Source organism: Orcinus orca, chromosome 18 (assembly GCF_937001465.1).
Source record: "Orcinus orca chromosome 18, mOrcOrc1.1, whole genome shotgun sequence".
NCBI classification, from domain to species: Eukaryota; Metazoa; Chordata; class Mammalia; order Artiodactyla; family Delphinidae; genus Orcinus; species Orcinus orca.
The window spans coordinates 58,145,587-58,162,114 of NC_064576.1; the positions used below are offsets into that span (position 1 = coordinate 58,145,587).

General features: G+C 41.7%; 1 long non-coding RNA gene across 1 annotated transcript; it reads left to right on the forward strand.

The window, feature by feature from the left end:
• The first annotated feature begins 11,720 nt into the window (after positions 1–11,720).
• LOC117203124 (uncharacterized) lies at positions 11,721–13,803 on the forward strand. Its single transcript, XR_004485768.2, has 3 exons — positions 11,721–11,873; positions 12,001–12,091; positions 13,397–13,803. It is a non-coding gene; the product is annotated as an uncharacterized LOC117203124 (long non-coding RNA).
• The last annotated feature ends 2,725 nt before the right edge of the window (positions 13,804–16,528 follow it).

A 16,528-nucleotide genomic window follows, 5' to 3' on the forward strand; every position in this document is an offset into this window, starting at 1 on the left:
TTTAAAAAAGAAAACTTGTACATGTATGCAAAAATATACCCAAAGACATTCACTGCAATGATATTTACAATAGTGAAAAATTAGAAACATTCTAAGTTTTCATCAGTGGAGAGTTGGTTAAATATGGCAAATCCAACTAGGTAGTATCATTCAGCCACTTAAAAAATTAGATAGCTTTGTTTTGCCTGACATGAAAAGATATCTACCAAGTATTGTTAGAGAAATATTTACCAGGTATTAAAATCACGTAACTCAAAATTTAAAAGACACAAAAGAGTATATCTTAAAAATTCTTTAACCCCAGTGCCCTGTCATTCATTTCCCTTCTCAGAGACAACCAATGATATCAAGCCTTTTATATTTTTCCAGGATACTTTATGTACATGTAAGCTAATAAATATATATATTTCCTACTATTTATAAAATATTAAAATAATACGTGCTCCTTTCTGCACCCTTCCCTTTAATATTATGTCACAGAGATAGTTTCACATCAGCATATTATTAGCTTATATTATTTTTTATGATTGCATATTATTCCGCTGAGCACTGTATATAGTTTATTTTACCAGTTCACTTTAGTAGTGAACTTTCACATTTTTGTAAACTCTTGCTATGAAAAAAAAAATGTTGCAGTGAATAACCTTGTCATTTGCACATGCTTAGATACAGCTGTGGGATATGTCCCTAGAAGTGAAAGTGCTGGTTCAAAATGTATGTGTGTTTATATTTAATAGGGAATATATATTTGTTTTATTTACTTTTGAATGAATAACAGTAGCACATAATACCCAGTTCAAAAAAGATTTAGGTGAGAGTGAAACGTAAGTCTGCCTCATATGAATTTTTTTCAGAAGCCAGTTTTCAGAGGCAAACAATGCTACCAGCTCCAGAGAAATTACAAGCACATATAAGCATGCATTTGTATACAGAAGAACCTCCCCTATTCCAGTAGGCTTAAAAAACATTTTTTTGCATTATATTCTATATTAGCATCATTTGTAAGCTTCTTGGAAATGCAGATTCTCAGATCCACCCCAAATCTACTAGAGCAGAATCTCTGGGGATGGTATCCAGGAATCTTCATAACTACTATCTCTCCAGGTTGTTTGAAGGCTCACTGAAGCTGGGATTCATTGGTCTCCAGAGGCCAGAAGGCTCACAGACAGATGCTGATTAAATAAGAGACGCAGCTTTTGGTGTAAAATACTTCATTGTCTTCTCATTCCATCTCAGCCATACACTGTCATCCTTGAGATCCCATCTATAAAAATCATCCCAGGAATGCAGGACTGGTTTAACCTTCAAAAATCAATCAGTATATGCCGCTGAGCCTGCGCATCCGGAGCCTGTGCTCCGCAACGGGAGAAGCCACAACAGTGGGAAGCCCGCATACCGCAAAAAAAAAAAAAAAAAAAAAAATCAATCAGTATAGGGGCTTCCCTACTGGCGCAGTGGTTAAGAATCTGCCTGCCAGGCTCCCTGACTTCAGACTACACTACAAAGCTACAGTAATCAAGACAGTATGGTACTGGCACAAAAACAGAAATGTAGATCAATGGAAAAGGATAGAAAGCCCAGAGATAAACCCATGCACATATGGTCACCTTATCTTTGATAAAGGAGGCAGGAATGTACAGTGGAGAAAGGACAGCCTCTTCAATAAGTGGTGCTGGGAAAACTGGACAGGTACATGTAAAAGTATGAGATTAGAACACTCCCCAACACCATACACAAAAATAAGCTCAAAATGGATTAAAGACCTAAATGTAAGGCCAGAAACTATCAAACTCTTAGAGGAAAATATAGGCAGAACACTCTATGACATAAATCACAGCAAGATCCTTTTTGACCCACCTCCTAGAGAAATGGAAATAAAAATAAACAAATGTGACCTAATGAAACTTAAAAGCTTTTGCACAGCAAAGGAAACCATGAACAAGACCAAAAGACAACCCTCAGAATGGCAGAAAATATTTGCAAATGAAGCAACTGACAAAGGATTAATCTCCAAAATTTACAAGCAGCTCATGCAGCTCAGCATCAAAAAAACAAACCACCCAATCCAAAAATGGGCAGAAGACCTAAACAGACATTTCTCTAAAGAAGATGTACAGATTGCCAACAAACACATGAAAGAATGCTCAACATCATTCATCATTAGAGAAATGCAAATCAAAACTACAATGAGATATCATCTCACACCGGTCAGAATGGCCATGATCAAAAAATCTAGAAACAATAAATGCTAGAGAGGGTGTGGAGAAAAGGGAACACTCTTGCACTGTTGGTGGGAATGTGAATTGGTACAGCCACTACGGAGAACAGTATGGAGGTTCCTTAAAAAACCAGAAATAGAACTACCATATGACCCAGCAATCCCACTACTGGGCATATACCCTGAGAAAAACCATAATTCAAAGAGTCATGTACCAAAATGTTCACTGCAGCTCTATTTACAATAGCCCAGAGATGGAAACAACCTAAGTGTCCATCATCGGATGAATGGATAAAGAAGATGTGGCACATATATACAATGGAATATTACTCAGCCATAAAAAGAGACGAAATTGAGCAATTTGTAATGAGGTGAATAGACCTAGAGTCTGTCATACAGAGTGAAGTAAGTCAGAAAGAGAAAGACAAATACCGTATGCTAACACATATATATGGAATTTAAGAAAAAAAATGTCATGAAGAACCTAGGGGTAAGACAGGAATAAAGACACAGACCTACTAGAGAACGGACTTGAGGATATGGGGAGGGGGAGGGGTAAGCTGTGACAAAGCGAGAGAGAGGCATGGACATATATACACTACCAAACGTAAGGTAGATAGCTAGTGGGAAGCAGCTGCATAGCACAGGGAGATCAGCTGGGTGCTTTGTGACTGCCTGGAGGGGTGGGATAGGGAGGGTGGGAGGGAGGGAGTTGCAAGAGGGAAGAGATAAGGGAACATATGAATATGTATGGCTGACTCACTTTGTTATAAAGCAGAAACTAACACACCATTGTAAAGCAATTATACTCCGATAAAGATGTAAAAAAAAAAAGAAATATTTAGAATATAAAATATAAAAAATATAAGTATAAATAAAATATAAATATTAATATGAATAAATATATAAATATAAAATAAAATATATAAAAATATTTTAAAAATATAAAATTAGTAGATGTTGAACATGATGGAGGGAGGGAAGTCTCTAGAATGATTCCCTTGTTTTATACTTCATAGGAGGATGAAGTATGAAAAAAATCTTTATTTCATTCATTAATTCACGAAGACTATAACTTTGTCATAGGAAAAGATTAGTTTTATAGAGCTGATATGATATTTAAAAACTATGTTAGTTTTAAGTCATATTCTGTTCTCTTCTGGGCACTGAAGTGGAGTTGAGGCCACTTTATGCAAGTGTCACATATTAAAAAAATCTAGGTTTGTCAAACAAACAAAGTAAGGGTGATTATTCTCTTAATAAAAGCATTCTTTGAAAATCTTTATATGGCATCTTTAAATTATTAGCTCTAAGTATGATTTAATATACCACTCCTCAGAAACATATTTATAAAACCATACATATATAAGGACTTCCCTGGCAGTCCAGTGGTTAAGACTCCGTGCTCCCAATGCAGAGGGCATGTGTTCGATCCCTGGTTGGGGAACTAGGGTCCCGCATGACGTGGCCTAAAAAAAAATAAAGAAAAACATACACATATATATACTTTCAAGCTGATTTATGTTTTGTTATTTTAGAGTAGGAGGCAGGTCAATATTTTCTAGGATGCATTCAGTCATTCACTCAATTAACAAATATTTATTGGGTTCCTATTGTATGCCAGACACTGTCCTAGACCGTTCAGTTATAGCAGTGAATGAAAGTGACAAAAGTTCCTGTCCTCATGAAATTCACATTCTAATGGATTGGCCATTTTTTTTTCCTTTTTAAAAATAGGGTATGCCATTTTCCCTTTTGCTAGTTTTTCAGGTATTTTCTACTACAATGCCTTACACATAGCAGGCACCTTCTATGTTTTTATTCAATTGAATAAATTTTCAACAGAACAGAAAGTGAGTCTAATAACATATTGTAAAATGACTTCACAATATTCTGATCTATTGCCAGACTCAGATGAGATGCCAGACTATACATTCTCATTTAAAAAAAAAATTCAGATATATGGTCACAATGTTTAAGTTATTTATCAGGAGAAAAAGACACTACGATTTGAATACTCCTAATTTGCTCATTTAACCTCTCACCAAATAGTGCCCTGTCTTTGCATCACTTCAAACTCTTACAACCCATTAGAAACCAGATTACATTGCCTAAATATTTTATAATTTGCAAAGCATTTTCATATACCAAAAGAATGGAGGGATTTTAAAGCCATTGCTTTTCTAGTATTACCTGTGTGGCACAGAAGACTGAAAACCCACAGCATTTCCTTTCTCCTTTTCCTCGTTAGGACCAGAATCTTGATTTTTAGCTAGGCACATTGCCTCCCAGTATAAGATACTGAATTTCCCAGGCTCCCTTGAGGCTAGATTTGATGAGGAAATTATGGCCAATGAGACATGAAAGTTTCCACAGGGCTCCAGGAAGTCTGTTTAAAGGGATCAGATTGATCCAAGAGAAGACCCTTTCTGCCCTTTCCTCCTTCCTCCAGCCTGGGATGAGAACCAGACAACTGGAGCCACTTTGGGCCATGAGGTGACCTCGAGAATAGAAAGAAGGATCCCAGGTACCTGATGACACCATAAACCACAATGTCAGACCTGGTACTGCATATCTTGTATATGAGAGAGGAATTAATTTCTAGCTTGGTTTAGCCACTGATATTTTGCATCTGCTGTTATCTCCAGCCAGACCTAACCCTAACAAATATAGCTTGTCGTGTGACTCCAATTAACCATACCAGCAAAGAGTAATATGCCCCCTGCTAAAGTCATCTGTCTTGAGCTCACTTATTTTTCCCTTGAAGCTGCTCTTTTAAACCTGATTTCACTTAGGTGTATAATGTTAGGCTGGGAACAAGCTTAAGCAAACTGATTTGCTGTGATCCCACTTGTGGAGTGGGGCAGGGGGCCCGTGTCTTTCACCTCACCAGACACCGGTCTATCTAGCCTACTGGCAAGGAAGAAAGCAACCACTCCTGGTCCAATTACTTTCCTTTTTGTACCTCTGTACACCTCTTCAAAGAAAAAAAAATCTTCTAAAGAGCAAACCAAGATAGCCTGGGAACAGCATGTAAGATCCGCTTTGTTATTGAGCCCCCAACATCTTCTGGGACCGGCAGACACCTAGCCCCGCATCATCATATTCCCCAGCTCCCTGCAGGCATTACTAATCAATCCTAACACACACCTGCTAGGTCCTGACCTGCCTCTAAATCCTTGTCAGTATAACTTGTCAGACTAAGCTTTTCTTTGTTTACATGTTAGCACCTTATAAATGCATTTGATATCACTTCTTGGGTACTAAGCTATTGTTTGATACTGGTTAGCAACTGTAACAGGATGCTAAAGTGGGACTCTTGGTGTTTGTTTTGCGGGGGCTTAAAATAAGTTTCCAAATTGAGGTGTTACACATAACATTTCAAGTCAAAACGTTATATAGAGCTTGGAAATAAGGTGGACAAAACTAGATTTGTGACCGTCACAGACAAGCAGACACACAGGTATCCTCCAGCTACCCAAAAGAAATCGTGGAGGTAGCCTCCCCCTTGCCTTAGGGCACCTGGAAGAGGTTTCTAGGGCCTGCTTGATGAGTTGTATGTTCACTGGAACTTCACGAACACAAGGCACTGGGGAAGGACACGCACAGAGAATTCTAAAGGGAAGAGACTGTGGCTACAGGCCTGAGGTGGCCAAGCAAAGATAAAGAAAGAGACAGGACAGCTTGGGCACGAGCGGCAGGACCACACTCAGGGCCAAGGATGCAGGAGTTTCCCTTTGAGTCAGGCGACCGGAGGGAACATCAGGCCTGGAGTCGTTGTGAAAGGGTTCTCTCTGGGAGCTCTCCTGGGGTGTGGAGTCAAACGATTCTGCAGGGGGATCTACTGCTGGAGGTACAGGGCTTGAGGGAGACGGAAGCGGCAACTGAAGGAAGCATTGCCTGACTAGTGGGAGCCGCAACGGGGGATTCCTGGGCGTGGCGGACTCTCCAAGAAACCCACAAAACTACCAGAAAGAGAGGGCTTCGAGCATCCACCAAGCCCACACGGCGCAGTGCCAGATCATGACAGCGACACGAGACTGTGTCCTTTTCTCCTAACCCCCTCCCCCCTGGGGCACCTCTCTGAAAGGTCAGACACTGTAGCTAAGCAATCAGAGAGCAAGGTGGGGGAGGGCAGTGAGGGGTGACAGATGCAGTGGAGCACAGCCTCCCCCCCTCCATGGGTTCCAGGCCTGACCCAATATGTTCTTACTTGCTGAAGAGTTCCGAGTGTGATTATCTCACTGGACTGGTTGCTTTGGTACTGAAAGGATACTGCTTAGGACACAGAGGGCAGGAGGACTTTGGGATCTAGCAGAAATTCCATGCAGGGGCAGGGAAAGAACCAGCCCTTGGACGTGGATATAAACGGCTGTGCTGAGAAAGGGTCAAGTTACTCGGTGCCGCCCCCTTCCCGACAGCGGCCTCCGCCCTCACTGGGTCCCACTCGCTCAAAAAGGGCAGCTGCAGCCCCCTCGCCATCGGGCCCTCCTGGCCCAAGGACACTGCACGAGTGCAGGACGCTGGGACCACCTGTCCCTTTTGAGAGAATTTCTACCCCGGCTGCTTCTGAAAATTGGAAAGGACGTTTCCTGGCGCCTGGCGCATGAGAAGAATAAGGCCCAGCCTCCTCAGTGTCAGTTTTGAAATGCTGTCTGACCCGCCTTAACAGCATTTCCATAGCAATTTGCTGAGTATGTTTGATCACTGGGAAAACCTGAACCAACTAAATTTGCACTGGGTTTCAAATACAGGAATTTGATGTTAGAAAATTCTGCAGAAGCCAGAGTTGAAACTTTATGGGGACAAGTGGCATATTCCTTGGCAACTCAGCTAAGCCACCTACCATTAATTTTAAAAAGTTCAGTGAGAACCACGGGCTTACTTGAAACTGTACAAATGACAGTCATCTTGATTTTCTTCCTTTACTTTTTCTTAGCTCAATTTCACATAGCTTATAAACGGTAGGTGTTTTCTGTACTAAAAAGAGATGCACGCTAATGGCGTTTTTTGACCCCTGAGTCACTCTTGCTTTGGTCATACACTTTTCACTTAAGGAGCGAGGCACTAAACAGTAAGAATTACCCCAGTAATTTACAGTAATGCAAAACTTGGCTCGGCTCACAGATCAATAGTCTCCAGAAGGCCTGGGACAGATACAGAGACAATTACAAAAAGTCATTATCTATTTGGGAAATATCTGCTCAGCCACCAGATTTCCAATTGACCTTAACTGAAGATGCTCTTGGCCCAGAAAGCACGATAATACACAGTCCTTGAAACAGCGTCCAGGAAAGGGCGCTGTTTTGTAACATCATGTGTCATAGAAAGAACTGCCTTAACTGGAACTTTGCAATTTCATTTTCCCTGTCCACTTGGCAATACACCAAGAAAGAGACCCAAAGTGATGTACAGTATTCCTTTTGGTGATTTCTCAAAGAACCCCCAAACGTCCCTGAATTTAGATTGCAGCCGTCTTCATTCCATTACGATAACAGAGGGTGTTTGTTATCATGACTACCGGATCTACCTCCTTGACCTCCTTTTTACAGAGCAAATGGAATTACCACTATTTATAGTTCACAATGGACACAAGCAGATAGCATGTCCTGTGTAAAAGACAAACAGGTTTTTAAAAAATAGGAAAACAATATTACCTTATAATGGTAATGGGGATGCCATTAAACACTGTCCCAGCCTGAGGGTCTCTCTTTCAGCTGACAAAACACAGGGCAGGTGGAGCCCAGGTTTACCCTATATGCAGCTCAGCGGCGGAGGGGACGGAGGTCTCTACATGTGTGAACGCTTGTGGGTCAGTGATGGAGACACCATTCAAGGCGGCTCCAACTGCATGAGAAGGACCCAGGACAGGTCTCTCAGTCTACTCCCCTCCCCAATTCCCCCTCTCCCTCCCCGGGCAGTCCCTCTGCATTCTGAGCATCCCCTCTAAAGTCCCAGGTAACTGACTCTCCATCCCATAAACACTACTTGCAGCGTTCTCTTCTCTGTTTTCTGTGAGTTCCTGTTGCACACTCCCTTTATTGTCTTCCCAAACAGCCGAATTCTCCTCTTTCCTTTCACAACAGACTTTGATTTGCTCATCCAAACTACAGCCCAATCATTACCAGCCAAAGCAATCTGAATTCCTGTTCCTTAGGGGCCAGGAAGGCTCGCCATCAGAGACCTTTGAAAACCTTCAAATAGACCCAGACCCTAATCCTACACACCTGCTGCTTATAAAGTTCAATCAGCCCACATGAAACGCACAATTCCAGGCACTGAGTGCTCACTAGAATGTTCCCTCAGAAAACAAAGTTTAGGGACTTCCCTGGCAGTCCAGTGGTTAGGACTTCACCTTCCAATGCAGGGGATGTTGGTTCGATCCCTTGTTGGGAAGCTAAGATCTCACATGCCTCATGGCGAAAAAAACCAAAACATATAACAGAAGCAATATTGTAACAAATGCAATAAAGACTTTAAAAATGGTTCACATCAAAAAAATCTTAAAAAAAAAAAACAACAAAGTTTACCCTAAAAGCAATCCATAAAAATTATATGTGTAGTTTTCTTACGTCAAAGAAGTCCTGGGCTTCCCTGGTGGCGCAGTGGTTGAGGGTCCTCCTGCCGATGCATGCGACACGGGTTCGTGCCCCGGTCCGGGAGGATCCCACATGCTGCGGCGGAGCAGCTGGGCCCGTGAGCCATGGCCACTGAGCCTGCGCGTCCGGAGCCTGTGCTCCGCAACGGGAGAGGCCACAACAGTGAGAGGCCCGCGTATCGCAAAAAAAAAAAAAAAAAAAAAAGTCCTTAACCCTTTTTATGACAATATGTCTGAATTAAATCAAAAGCTCCAGTTTATGTAACTTTGAGACATCTTAAGAGATCTATTTCCAGAGCTGAATGAGCAGTGGGTGGACCAAAGCTCTCTTCCTAAAATATTTTTTTAGGTTTGTTCAAGCACACAGGGTACCAATATCTGAAAGTTCTATGCCACCATGTTGTAATAATTTTTATCTGGAAAGATTCTTAATTTTTTCATCAATAATTATGCCTAACATTTGTCTAGCACACATTGTGTGCCAGTTTTCCATTATTTAATTCTCAAATCACCCTATGAAATAGTCTCGATTAATATCTCTATTTTAGAGATAAGGAAACTGAAAGGATGAGTTTAAAAAGGATGAATTCTGAACAGTATCATTTCAGGGTTACATATATAAACACGCTGAAGGCTCTTGACACAGAAAGCCAGTTTGCTTTCTGGAAAATGTGTGTGCTCACTCATGTACACACCAGCAATCTACATCACCTTTTCCACCACACACTCACCAAAACACTGAGATTGTCATTTAAAATATTTAATCCTTTGAGAGGGGAAACTGGTATCTTATTGTGGTTATTTGAATTGTCTTTTTAAAATTTCCTATTTTCTACTAATTTTGTAATAAAATTAAATAAATTTGATTGCCATAAATCTTAAGGAAATGGATTAAATGCTTCACTATTTTACCTGGAGCCAGACTTAGCTATTTTATTCTAAAAAAAATTAGAAAAGGGGGAAGCTAAAAGTATCCCACACTTCTACAGCTTGTTTCAGAAACAGAAACAGCTTCTTTACTCTGAGGAACCACTAAAAAGTTTGTTCCTCTTCTCAACAGCCAGCAGGTCCCCACCAGCATCAGTATCCCCAGAGAAGCTGAGGGCGACACACCCATGTGATTGGAAGCAAGCGGACAAGCATGTGTCCAAACTAGGTTGAGCCTCACGCTGCATTTTCTCCTTTTTTTATATAAACACATCACTGGCAACGGTCATATTATGGTGTCTCCACATGCTGAGAATTTTAAGCAATGTAATGAATACCCAGTTACGAAACATGCAAATCCCAATACCTGTGCTCGAGTATAAGGAAGTGGGTCAAACAGAGCAGGTCGCTGCCCTTTCACACTGCATCAAAGCGTTGCATCAAACAGGATGATGGGTGTTGCAAGGGGAAGAGACCACAAACCGTCTGCTGCCACCACTGCCAGGCACCACGGAACCTCATTGTTGCTGCTCCCTTAACCCTTTCCTGGCAAACAGCGCCTGACACATTGCAAGAAGGCAGCTCTAACTAAAATGTACAATCAGGCAAGAGAAAAACAAAATCAGATTAGCTATTTTAGAATACATCTGAATTCCCAAGTGTGATGACTCCCAAATGAAATCACTGTTTCTAACCCACATAGCTAAAGGCAACTGAGAAACAGCAGGAGAGAAGCTACACCCTCAAAAGAAGCTGGCTTTCTGCTCTGGCTGGCTTTGTTAGAGCATATTCTGCCCCGAAATACCACTATGACATATGTCCTCCAAAGAGCTATGTCTTCCAGAAGATAAGTAAAGGCTGCTCTAGGAAAGCAGGAATCACGCTCAGATGAAAGGTATATTCGTTTCCTAGAGCTACTGTAACAAATTACCACAAATCAGTGGCTTAAAACAACACAATTTCGTTATCGTATAGTTCTGGAGGATTTATGTCTGAAATGGGTCTCACTGGGTTTAGGGTTTAAGTCACGGTGTCGGCAAGGCTGTGTTTCTTCCGGAGGCTCTAGGGGAGAATCCATTTTCTTGTCTTTTCCAGCTTCTAGAGGCTGCCTTCATTCCTTTGCTCATGACACCAGAGGCTGCCTTCATTCCTTTGCTCATGACACCCTTCTATCTTCAAAGCCAGCGATGATTCTGTCTCTCGCTGTCATCTCTAATATTTCCTCTTCTTTCTCCGTCTTTTGAGGATTCTTATCCTCTTGACAATGGTCCCAACCAGATGATCCAGGATAATCTCTCCATCTCAAGATCAGCTGATTAGCACACCTTAACTCCACCTGCCAACCTAAATTCTCCCATTGCCATGTGACATGACACAGTCACAGGTTCCAAGGATTAGGACCGAGACATCTTCGGGGGACCATTATTCTGCCTACCACAAGAGGGAACACCGGAGACGTTAGTTTTGTATCTCTAATCCACACAGCAAACGTCAAGGTGGGACGTTTACGATATAAGAAACTGAGGTTTTGAGAATTTAAGTAATTTTCCCAAAGATATTCTTCTAGTAAGAGACAGCTGGAACATGACCCCTTTCATCCTCCACATCATGCCCCCATCCAGGAGGGCAACCCTGGCCCTTCTACTAAATCCCATGTCAGATGGAGCCTGAAGACTATTTGGCAGGAACCTCAGAGGAAATTCATCTTCCTTTGGGAATTTCAGGGGTGCTGGTGAGGAGAGAGATTTAGGACACTTGGCCTTGACTTCATATGGAATTGCACCCACTGTGTGACTCTGGGCAATTTACTAAAACTTTCAGGTTCTCAGTATCCTACACTGTAAAACCAAGGATTTGGACTGGATGGGGTCTAGCATTCCTTCCAGCTCTAACATTCTAAAATCGAATAATCCTCTGGGTGAAACCACTGTGTTGCAGGACAGTGCTACATGATGCGTGTTTTGTGGCTCCCTGCCAGTCCACAGACTATTTGTTACCTATCTGGTAGTCCGTTCAGGCTGCTATGACAACACAACACCGACTGGGTAGCTTGTAAACAACAGAAGTTTATTATTCACAGTTCTGGAGCTGGAAGTCCAAGATCAAGGATTTTTGTCTTCAACTTGTTTGGTAAACTTGGCGTTTTTTCCTCTGCTTTTTTGTTCCGCCCACGGAACTGAATCAACAGTAGTAACATTTATAAAGTGTATTATGAGAAACACTAATTTTTAGAAACAAATATATATTTTAAATACAGGAAGAATTTCTACAGGAAGACTTTCTGTTACATGGTAGGCATGGATGTACAAAACGCCTTTATTTCACTTCACTCTCATATAATAATTTAGGTGAGTACAGAGTTCCAGGCTGATGACTATTTCACTTCAGCACTGTGACATTTACCTTTTGTACCTATTGTTGATAAGTCTGTTCTCTGCATGACTACTATTCTTTTGTAGGTAACCTATGGATCCTCTCATTGTGTTTAGTATTTCCTTGTTGTCTTTGATATTCTGAAGTTTGACCCTAAAATATTTAGTGTGGACTTGGTTTTATTGTTTATGCTTGGGAATTCAGAATGCTTCTTCAAACTGAGACTGCATACTGTTCCTCTCTAGAAAATTCTTAGCCATTGTCTCTTCATTGGCCTCTCCCTCCTTCCCTCTATGCTTTCCTTCTAGATGTAATTTTTTAAAATCTCTTATTTAGTTCCCCATGTCTTTGAACTTTCCTCATGTATATTTCCATCTCTTTATTTTCGTGTACTGCATTCAAGACGATTTCTTCAAATTTACCTTCCAGTATTTCAGCTGTTCCTAACATGCTGTTTAATTCATACAAGTTTTTCTCAATGACTTATTTCTAGAAATTCTATTTGATTCTTTCTTAACTCTCTTTTTCATAGAACCTATGCTGTTATTATGATTTCTAAGCTTATTAAAAATTTGGTCACTATAAATATGTTTATTTTATAGTTTCTTTCAGATTATCCTGTTATTTAAAATTCTCAGCACGTTAATCTCTTATTATATATGTTAACTCTCTTTCATGATAGCTGATTTCCTCTTTGCATAGAATTTTTTTTTTTTAATTGTACTCATCTTTACTAGGAGTTAATTTTTCACTGGGAGTCCCAGGGAGCCTTGGGTTCAGACACTCTTGCATTTGTTTTGGCCGCGACTCTAGACCTTTCAATGCCTCTGCATCAGTTTGTACGTTCACTTCTTGGCTTGAGTTTCACAGTCCATACAAGCAGGATACACTGACAAGTCACGCCTGTTTGTGGTTCATGCCCAGATTTTTCATTTTTTATGGGTGACATTTTCCCCCACGTGCCCATAGATAAGATTAATTTTCCCACAACTTCCTCAAGCAAGTGGCCAACATTTTTCTAATATTGTATTTATTTCCAGAACTGCTCCAGGGCTTTGCTCACAGCCCTTCAGATTCCATTTTTAGCAGGAGTGTCCTTGCTCCAAACCTGCCAACTCCCCCACCTTTAGCAGTAGTTACCATAAATCTTTTTCTTTTTTTAAATTTTATTATTTTTATTGATTATTATTAATAATGTATCATTGATGTGGGAGTTACACTCTTTTTTTCTTCTGGTTTTTTTTTTCTTTTCTTTCTTTCTTTTTTAACATCTTTATTAGAGTATACCATAAATCTTTGGTCCAGCGATAAGAAAGGAAGCTACAAACAGCCAAAACCAGACGGGACCAGCTGGGACCAAGATGCTGAGGAATCTGACCTCCAACAGACCCTGAGTCTCATTATACGCTGATTTTACTACATTAAGCACATAAAATAACACACCCTCCTGCAGCCAAAACCTAAGAATAAGGACCCAAAAAGGATAAAAAGGGGGTAGCACCCCTCTCCCTCTGAAAAAGCCCTGCCCCTTCTCCAGCGGACTAATGCATATGCCTCCCCTCGCTCCTCCTCCCTTTGCCTTTAGAGTTTAAAATTAAACCACTCTCCCCAGGTAGGTGAGAAGCTGATCTGTGAACCTAGTTCCCGCTTCTCCATTCTTTGGCCACTGAATAAAGCTTGTGCTGTGTTGCTATCTCAGCTTCGGTTTCCTTATTCACCTACTGAACCCAAGTAGAAAAAGAACCCTCCCCTGCAGAGACAGAGAGCCTCTGTGGGGCTAGGGCCCGGAAGAGGGTCCGTACGACTCAGTTAGGTAACATATTGGATCACCCCCGACTCCGTTGGCCAACTCTGCCCCCCCCAACCCCACCCTTTTCCTGTCCAGGGCAAAGTCCAGCTTCAACTCTGCTTGGGGTTTGGAAAGTTCTCATCCCCTGAGCTTCATCATTGGAGTTGGCATCCTCCAGCCACTCCCTTCACAGTTCTGAGATTTTGTTAAAACCAAACATTTTCCAAACTCAAAATTCGCCATCTTAGTTTGCTACTTTAGAAAATCCCTGAGGAAACTTAGAATACTAGTGGCATACCTCTGGTGGTTCCAGGTGTCAACTTGGCTAAGCTAAACGGCATTTTCCAGCATCTCCTTCCCGGTAGGTTTCCAGGTAGAGAGAAACCACAGGAGTTACATTTGCACGCGGCACCAGCCCTCTCTTCCCGCTGGAGACTGAGGGCGAGCGGAGCCTGACGCAGCGCACGCGCAACGTCATTGCTCTGCCGGCTTCTCTTGCTGAGGCGGGGCGGCGGCTGCGCCCAAAGCCCCTCCAGCTCCCGCGAGATCAGCCATACAGAACGAGAACACCGACGGTGTACAGTTCACTTGTCCGGGAAAATCAATACTTTTAGTACAATGCCTTGTTTGTACCACCATAGTTATTGCATATGCATTTGTATTTACTCTCCTCTTGCATTTGCATGAAACTCATAACAAAACTTTCTTTTGTGAACATCGAAACAACGAAGTCTCAGCGGCGTATTTCATGTTTCTTCTGGTGAGACTCATTTGGTTGCAAGCAACACAAGACTTAAAGCTAACTCAAATAAAGGGACTTCATATAGGACACGAATAAAGTAATAGGGAAGGTGGGCTGTCTTTCAAACTTGAAAGCACGTCCTCTTACGGGGACTGGATCTGGATCCACAGACACCCTAGGGGTCTGAGTAGCAGCTGTGGCATTCCTCACTCTTGGGCTGTGGTTTAATACGACTTATCTATACTCTGTGGGTCCCTTTATTCTTGTCCTACGGCCAAGAGTTTTTTTTTTTTTTTTCTCTTTAACTTTTCTCATTGCTTTACCTTCACTTCTGTTTTTTGTTTTTTGTTTTTTTTTTTTTTTTAATGCGGGCCTCTCACTGTTGTGGCCTCTCCCGCTGCAGAGCACAGGTTCCGGACGCGCAGGCTCAGCGGCCATGGCTCACGGGCCCAGCCGCTCCGCGGCATGTGGGATCTTCCCGGACCGGGGCACGAACCCGTGTCCCCTGCATCGGCAGGCGGACTCTCAACCACTGCGCCACCAGGGAAGCCCCACTTCTGTTTTATGTGAGACTTTTTCAGTATTATTTTTCAGCCCTTTACTTTTTTGGAACTATCATTTTTAACCTCAAAGAAATTTGTCTTCCTTTGATTATTTGTATAGTATCTCATTCTTGTTTGGGATGCAATACCTTCTCTTAACACACTGAGGATATTCGTTTTTTAACTTTTAATTTTGAAATAATTATAGATGGTTGGGAAGTTGCAAAGATGTATAAAGATATAACACCAGGAGGTCCCAAGTACCCTTTACCCAGTTTCCCCAAATGGTTATATCTTACTGTTTACTTACTTGTAACACAATATCAAAACCAGGAAACTGACATTGGTACTATGTGTGTGTATAATTCTATGTTATTTTATCACATAAGATACATCACCACCAAGATCAGCCTGTACTATCCCTTTAAAATCTTACCTTCCCTCCTCCACCATAGAATGTTAATTTATTTTTTTCTGTTTTCAGCATGATCTGTTTCCTCTATATTTGTTCTTTCCTCCCTCCCTCCCTCCCTCCCTCCCTCCCTTTCTTCCTTCCTTTTTCTTTCTCTTTCTCTCTCTCTCTCTCTCTCTCTCTTCCATTTTGTAGCTACCCACAAAATGTCTGGTGATCTTGCCTATTCTTTCATATTTAAGCACGAAGCTAATTGCAAGTTCAGTTGTGAGTATTTGTGGGGCGTCACCCCAGGGAGATCAATTGGCAAGTTCCCGTTTTCACTTGGGGGGAGGGAGGTCCTCCAGTGTTGGTGCCTGGGATCTTTTTTCTTCGTTTATTCACAGGCTTCAGAGAAGAATCCTCGGAGTGTGGGGTGGGGGATGAGAGCCTACTGTTCAATGGGCAGATTTTCACTTAAGTCCCTTGTTTTCAACTTGTATCCCATCTCTCCCCACCCCACTTCACTATGATTCTCCCAAGTTTCTTAAGGTCAGTTTCTCTAGAGTATAAGCCTCCAGACTCTGAGGGGTGGGGAGGGCAGTTGCCAGATTTCATGAGGATGGGAAGGACGGCAAACTGCTCCATAGACAGACTTCCAGAACATCCCCATTCTCAGCGTGTTGCCTTGTGGGACTGCATACCTTGGGAAGCCTTTCTGTGGGTCCGAAGAGGAACCCTTGGCTTCCCATCCTGCCTCCTTCTTTGCAAATCCTCCATCACCCCAAAGTGTGTTGAAATCTCTCTCATCTGATGCTGTTTCGTATCCAATTCACTTTGTCCTCTTGGATTTTTTTATTTATTTATATTTTACTACCTTTACAGTCATTTTAATAAGATTCTAGGAGGGAAGGTGGGAAGGAGCATGTAGTTAATCTGCCATGCTTA